The sequence below is a fragment of the Triticum aestivum genome, chromosome 5D (genome assembly GCF_018294505.1).
Source record: "Triticum aestivum cultivar Chinese Spring chromosome 5D, IWGSC CS RefSeq v2.1, whole genome shotgun sequence".
NCBI lineage: Eukaryota > Viridiplantae > Streptophyta > Magnoliopsida > Poales > Poaceae > Triticum > Triticum aestivum.
Genome location: NC_057808.1, coordinates 505,865,674 through 505,873,129, shown reverse-complemented (window position 1 = coordinate 505,873,129; position 7,456 = coordinate 505,865,674).

Below are 7,456 nucleotides of genomic sequence, written 5' to 3'. Positions count from 1 at the left end.
TTCACTTCACTCAGCTCACTTCACAATTTTCAGAAGGGGGTGGTGGGTTTGCTTTTGGTTTCTCCTATGCACACAAGGTGTTTGATGAAATGCCCGAGAGCCTGAAACAAACATGATATGAAGTGTCCGAGCCACACTTGAGCTTTCTCATTTATTTTTCCTCCGCGATCGCGGTTAGCAACTTGAACCTTTCATGTGTCATTGATAAAATATGCATGTGTGTAGTTCATTCTTTAATTTGTATTATTTCTAGCTAGTTAGTTTAACAAATGCATGATGGTTAATTATATACTTTATATAATAATAATGCAGATGAATCGACAATGGATGTACGGTCCCCGACTCTCCGGCGAGTTCACTACGGGTTTGAAAGATTTCCTCGTAGTGGCAAATGCGAACAAGCAGCAAGGTTTTATTATCTGTCCATGTGCTGTCTGTAAGAATCAGAAGGGTTACTCCTCCTCAAGAGACGTTCACATGCACCTGCTTCGGCACGGTTTCATGCGAAGCTATAATTGTTGGACCAAGCATGGAGAAAGAGGGGTTAGAATGGAAGAAGATGAAGAAGGGGATGATATCGATGACAACTATCATGATCATTTCGGTGATACTTTCATGGAGGATGATGCTGAAGGTGGGGAAGGGTTAGGTGAAGGTGAAGAAGAGGCACATGATGAGCCCGCTGATGATCTTGGTCGGACCATTGCTGATGCACGGAGACGCTGCGAAACTGACAAGGATAGGGAGAATTTGGATCGCATGTTAGAGGATCACAAAAAGTCGTTGTATCCAGGATGCGATAATAGTCTGAAAAAGCTGGGCTGCACACTGGATTTGCTAAAATGGAAGGCACAGGAAGGTGTAGGTGACTCATCATTTGAAAATTTGCTGAAAATGTTGAAGAATATGTTCCCGAAGAATAACGAGTTGCCCGCCAGTACGTACGAAGCAAACAAGGATGTCTGCCCTCTAGGTTTAGAGGTTCTGAAGATACATGCATGCATTAACGACTGCATCCTCTACCGCGGTGAATACGAGAATTTGAATGAATGCCCTATATGCACTGCATTGCGTTATAAGATCAGAGGCGATGACCCTGGTGACGATGTTGAGGGCGAGAAACCCAGGAAGAGGGTTCCCGCCAAGGTGATGTGGTATGCTCCTATAATACCACGGTTCAAACGTCTGTTCATGAACAAAAAGCATGCCAAGTCGTTGCGATGGCACAAAGAGGACCGTAAGTCCGACGGGGAGTTGAGACACACCGCTGATGGAACGCAATGGAGAAAGATCGACAGAGTGTTCAAAGATTTTGCAGCTGACGCAAGGAACATAAGATTTGGTCTAAGTACTGATGGCATGAATCCTTTTGGCGAGCAGAGCTCCAGCCATAGCACCTGGCCCGTGACTCTATGCATCTACAACCTTCCTCCTTGGTTGTGCATGAAGCGGAAGTTCATTATGATGCCAATTCTCATCCAAGGCCCTAAGCAACCCGGCAACGACATCGATGTGTACCTAAGGCCATTAGTTGAAGAACTTTTACAGTTGTGGGCCAGACCTGGTGTACGTGTCTGGGATGAGCACAAAGGAGAGGAATTTGACCTACGAGCGTTGCTTTTTGTAACCATCAACGATTGGCCTGCTCTCAGTAACCTTTCGGGACAGACAAATAAGGGATACAATGCATGCACGCACTGCTTACATCAGACTGAAAGTGTACGTTTGGTTAATTGTAAGAAGAACGTGTACCTGGGTCATTGTCGATTTCTTCCCCGAAATCATAACATAAGAAAGAAAGGCAAGCATTTCAACGGCAAGGCAGATCACCGGCCGAAGCCTGCGGAATGTACTGGTGCTGAGATATTTGATATGGTCAAGGATTTGAAAGTCATCTTTGGAAAGGGTCCTGGCGGACAATCAGTTCCGCGGGGAGTTGACGGGCACGCACCCATGTGGAAGAAGAAATCTATATTTTGGGAGCTAGAATATTGGAAAGTCCTAGATGTCCGCTCTGCAATCGACGTGATGCATGTTACGAAGAATATTTGCGTGAACCTGCTAAGCTTCTTGGGCGTGTATGGGAAGACAAATGATACAAAGGAAGCACGGCAGGACCAGCAACTTTTGAAAGACCCAGATGACCGGCATCCGGAATGGTTTCAAGGTCGTGCCAGCTACGCTCTTACCAAAGAAAAGAAGGTCATTTTTTTTGAATGCCTGAGCAGTATGAAGGTCCCGTCTGGCTTCTCGTCGAATATAAAGGGAATAATAAACATGGCGGAGAAAAAGTTCCAAAACCTGAAGTCTCACGACTGCCACGTGATTATGACGCAATTGCTTCCGATTGCTTTGAGGGGGCTCCTACCGGAAAATGTTCGAGTAGCCATTGTGAAGCTATGTGCATTCCTCAATGCAATCTCTCAGAAGGTAATCAATCCAGAAGATCTACCACGGTTACAGAACGATGTGGTCCAATGCCTTGTCAGTTTCGAGTTGGTGTTCCCACCATCCTTCTTCGATATTATGACGCACCTCCTGGTCCACCTAGTCAAAGAGATTTCCATTCTCGGTCCTGTATTTCTACACAATATGTTCCCCTTTGAGAGGTTCATGGGAGTATTAAAGAAATATGTTCGTAACCGTGCTAGGCCAGAAGGAAGCATCGTCAAGGGCTATGGAAATGAGGAGGTAATTGAGTTCTGTATTGACTATGTTCCTGACCTTAAGCCGATTGGTATTCCTCAATCGCGGCACGAGGGGAGACTAAGTGGAAAAGGCAAGATCGGAAGGAAATCCACGATATGTATGGACGGTCATTCTATGACTGAAGCACACCACACAGTTCTGCAAAATTCCAGCTTTGTGGCTCCGTACTTCGAGCAACACAAGAATATTTTACGCTCGGACAACCCGGGGAAGCCTGAATCCTGGATTAGAAAGGCCCACATGGAGACTTTCGGCAGTTGGTTGCGAAAACATTTAATGAATGACAATGATGTTGGAGATCAGCTGTACATGTTGGCCAAGAAACCATCTTCGACTATAACGATTTTCCAAGGGTACGAGATAAATGTGAATACATATGTATTAACGCGCGCGACTCTCTTTCTTTTTTTAGCCCTCCGGATCGAGTACGACAAAGCGTGGCAAATCCAAGGCGATGAAAACAGGAGAAACATATGCCATTGAGTTTGTCAGTGAAACCGGCAAGCCCCTACAGCACACCTCAAAGTTTATCAACCAATGCGGAGTCGTTGTTAGAGACAACGTCCCGATCACCGTCCAGGAATGGAAGGAGCCAAAGAAGGCACGTCTTGGTTTCAGTTTTGTCGACAAGAGAACGAAAAAGGATTGCTGGAGAAAGCTTATGGAACATTTCATTCTACCTCCGGAATACAACAAAGTCGATGAATTCGGTAACGAGGTTCCGGGTGGACGTCAGAGGAGGAGGCTAGTTAAAGAGTTCGCTCTTCAGAAGATGGGCGAAGCATTCCAGAACTTCAAGAAAAATTTAACCCGTGACTATGTCAACAAGGGCAAGACTCCGGATTTCAATGGACAACATGAGAAACTGAAAGATGATTGGCCAGAATTTGTGAGGCAAAAGCAATCGGAGCATTTCAAGGAAATATCGAAAAAAAATAAGGATAATGCGAGTAAGAAAAAGTTCCATCATATTATGGGGCCAGGAGGATACCGCCTTTCGGAGCCTAGGTGGCAGAAGATGGAGGAGGACCTGAGGGTGCGAGGAATCCCTCTAGGTACAGAGGGATGGGACCCAAGGGCCAAAAGCTGGTGGTACGGGCATGGGGGATCGCTAGACCCGGAGACAGGGGTGTGTGTTCACCGGCAGAGACAGTTTGCTCCCACCCAAGCCCTTATTGACGCAATGACCCAAGCTCAAGAGGGCTTGATCAAGTTCAACAGAGAGAAAGACGCACTGACAACAGCCCTCGGGAATGGTGAACACGGAGGACGTGTACGAGGCAAAGGCAAAGTTCCGTGGAAAGTAGGGTTTTCCCAGGACAATGACCCGTACTGTTACAGAAGCCGTAAGAGAAAGACGGACCGGGATGCAGATCTTATGACGAAGTTTGCATCGGAACTCCATGAGTTGAAGCAGACCGTGCATGAACTAGTGAAAGAAAAATCGGCTGCAGGGCCGCATGAAGATCATGAAGCGGATCGCGGAAGCCAGCAGCGGAGAAGCAGCGTGGCTTCCACGGATGCCCCGCCTGGTGCTAGTGCACCGATGATCGAGAATCGTGCACCGGAGCCTCACTACCCCGTGGATGATGTAAAGGAGATGAAAGAATGTGATCTGCATTATCCCGTGGGGAACGTTTCCACGAAGGTAGCTAGCGGCAGTGCTTTACCCTGTACACCTGGAGCACTCCACCACAACAACCCCATTGCATATGGCTATGCTCGTGTCACGGTGGAAGACATAGTCCAAGGGTTTGAGGACCTGGAGATTGACAAACCTACACCCGAAGGGGAGAGAAGACTTGGAGATGTCAAGCGCCAGTTCATTCTATGGAAAAAGAAGTACATAGTGTTTCCAGGCGAGGCGCCAAGGCTAGCAAGTCCACCCCCCTCCGATGGTGGTGGTGGTGGTGGCGGTGGTGGCGGTGGTGGTGGTCGTGGTGGTTCACCTACACCTCCTTCACGCCATTCGACGCCGTCCCCCGATCCACAACCTCCGGCGGGTATGACGCCCCCCAATCCTCCTCCGGCGGGTACGACGCCCCCCAATCCACCTCCGGCGAAGAAGCAGAAGCAGGCGGACAGCAAGGAAACCCGCTCCTGGACTATTAACCCGGACCCTTATGTACCTAAGACCACAAGGGTACCGGAGCCATCACTGAAGCCTCTCCTCCCAAGGCCTGGGGAACTTAGTGAAGCTGAAACCAAATTGGCCGCGTCTGCTGATTATGAGAAATGGAAGGCGGATATGAAGGCGAAAAAAGAGCCTGAGCCCAAGCAAGTATTCACTGAGAAGCAAAAGAAGTGGGCTAAGGATTTTTTGACGACACCGTCCCAAGCCGAGCTGAATATGCCTGACGACTATGGACATGAACTTCGTAGGCAAGCAAAAATATTGAAGGAGGAGAAAGAAGAAAGTAAAAAAAGCGGGAAACAAGTTGACCAGCTCGGGATGCAGAAGAAACAATCGATCCCCCCGCTCATAGTGAAAGCCGGTCCGGAAGAGGACCCCGAGATCATAGCAGCTGCGGCAACACTTGGATTGACTGTAGCGGGTGCCATGAAACAAGCGTCCGAGATGGGTTTGACTCTTCGTGCCTTCTTAGGCCTTGAGGATGCGCCAGTATGTGAGATAGCATTACAATATGTGCGGAATGGGCCTCTCGTCGAGCCTGCGCGGGAAAAGAGTGTACCACCACAAATGCGAAATCTGCTACGTTGGTACAAGCAATTCATAACATGGGCCGACAAAGAATATGTTTATGCGGATGTTACAGATGAGCATCACACCAAACGGTACTCTGTAGAAGTTCATATGAGTGAATTGTTCCAGCTGTTCAATCTGCGCGACCTCGACAAATCTATGCTGAGTTGCTACGTTCTGTAAGTGATTTATTTCTACCTCATCTCGTTCTTCATTGCCTGCACTATATATATATATTGTCCTAACTATATTGTTGCGTACGCTATTATGCAGATTGAAGATTTGGGAATGCAAAATAAGAAACATCCATGATGTTGGGTTCATTGACCCACATATCGTTAATGGACATGTGTTACAACATCACCCCGAAGACGTGGAGAAAGACCTGTACAAGTTTCTTAGAAAGCATCAACTCAAAAGTCATATTCTATTTCCTTACCATTTTGGGTGAGTGTTTCTCTCTTGTGCCCATTCTCTTTTGTTTACTCCACGCATGGTATGTCTAATCGATGAGTTATGCATGACTGTGCATGTAACGTGTCCGCAGGTTTCACTGGATTCTGCTAAATATTGAACTTCACACCTCCAGAGTTCTAATCATGGACTCTATGGATTCGGATCCAAAGCGTTGGGCCGACATGAGAAAAATGCTGCAAAAGTAATTATTTTCAATCATTTGAGCTCTATATCGATCGGTCTCTTTCGTTCATTTCCTAATATCAAGTAACTAATAACTCCCTTATTCATTTAATTTTCTTTGCCCTGTAGGGTTTGGAGACGGTTCTCAGAAGAAATTGTCGGTGAATTCAAACATGAGCTAGATTTCAGAAGGTTAGTTAATGTGGATAAGCAGCCACCGGGGACCAATCTATGTGGATACTATGTTTGTGAGAACATCCGGAGACACACCACTGAGCGGAAGGCATCAGATAGCGTGCGGAACGTGACGGATAACTTGCGGAGGAGGCTTAGTCCAGAAGCTCGCTTCCGACCAATTCAAGAAGAATTAGCAGGATTTTTCATGAGGGAAGTCATCAATCCTAAAGGAGAACACTATACCGAGGACGAAGAAATTTATATGCATACCCGAGATTGAAACTTGTACGAAGTTGTATATGGTCATCCATCCTAATTGTGTATGGAAACTTGTTCGAAGTTGTATATGGTCACCCGAGATTGAATATATATTATATATTCCTCTTGAATTCTTCTTGTTTGAAATTTCATATGCATGTATATAGTAGCGTAAAATATGTGTACTGAAACTTTATCAAAATTAAAATAAAACACAAAATATAATATAAAAGAAATAAAACACTCCAAACTAAAAAGAAACCAGGTTTAGGGGGGCTAAAACCCTAAACCTGCGGCCCTTTAGTCCCGGTTGGCCACGAGAACCGGGACTAAAGGTCCTCCGCCCCGACGGACCACGGGCGCCCACGTGGACGGGCCTTTAGTCCCGGTCAGCCACAAGAACCGGGACTAAAGCCTTTAGTCGCGGTCCGTAAGAGGTGCGACTAAAGGGGGGGTCTTTAGTCGCGCATATTTAGTCCCGGTTGCACAGCCGGGACTAAAGGCTGTTGCGAACCGGGACTAAAGGGCTTTTTTCTACCAGTGATGGTGTGTGTGTATGTTTTTTGATAATGCAGTGTTCTGGTGGGCTTTCTTGGCAGTGTGATTATGGTTTATCTACTAATCAACTTATATTTATATAGGAAAGTTTCTTATGTTGATGGTCGAATGTATTATATTGAAACTACAGTGTCACATGTTGACGGTTCAACTTTCTAGGTAGTGAGAGGATATGCGGGACTGCTGTGTTTATAGGCTGGTTGCTGCCGATTAATTGAGGAATCACTGGTCCAGTAAAAATCATGAATCAAATCCAAAATTGATTACCTTAGTTGAATGAGATAGCTCCTTGAGAAATTGTTGATCCGATCAAAATCATAAACCAAATTCAAATGTAACACCTCGATTTAATGGGATGGCTCCAAAATTAAGAAGCATCGTGTATTAAATATTGTTGATCTGGTCGGTCGG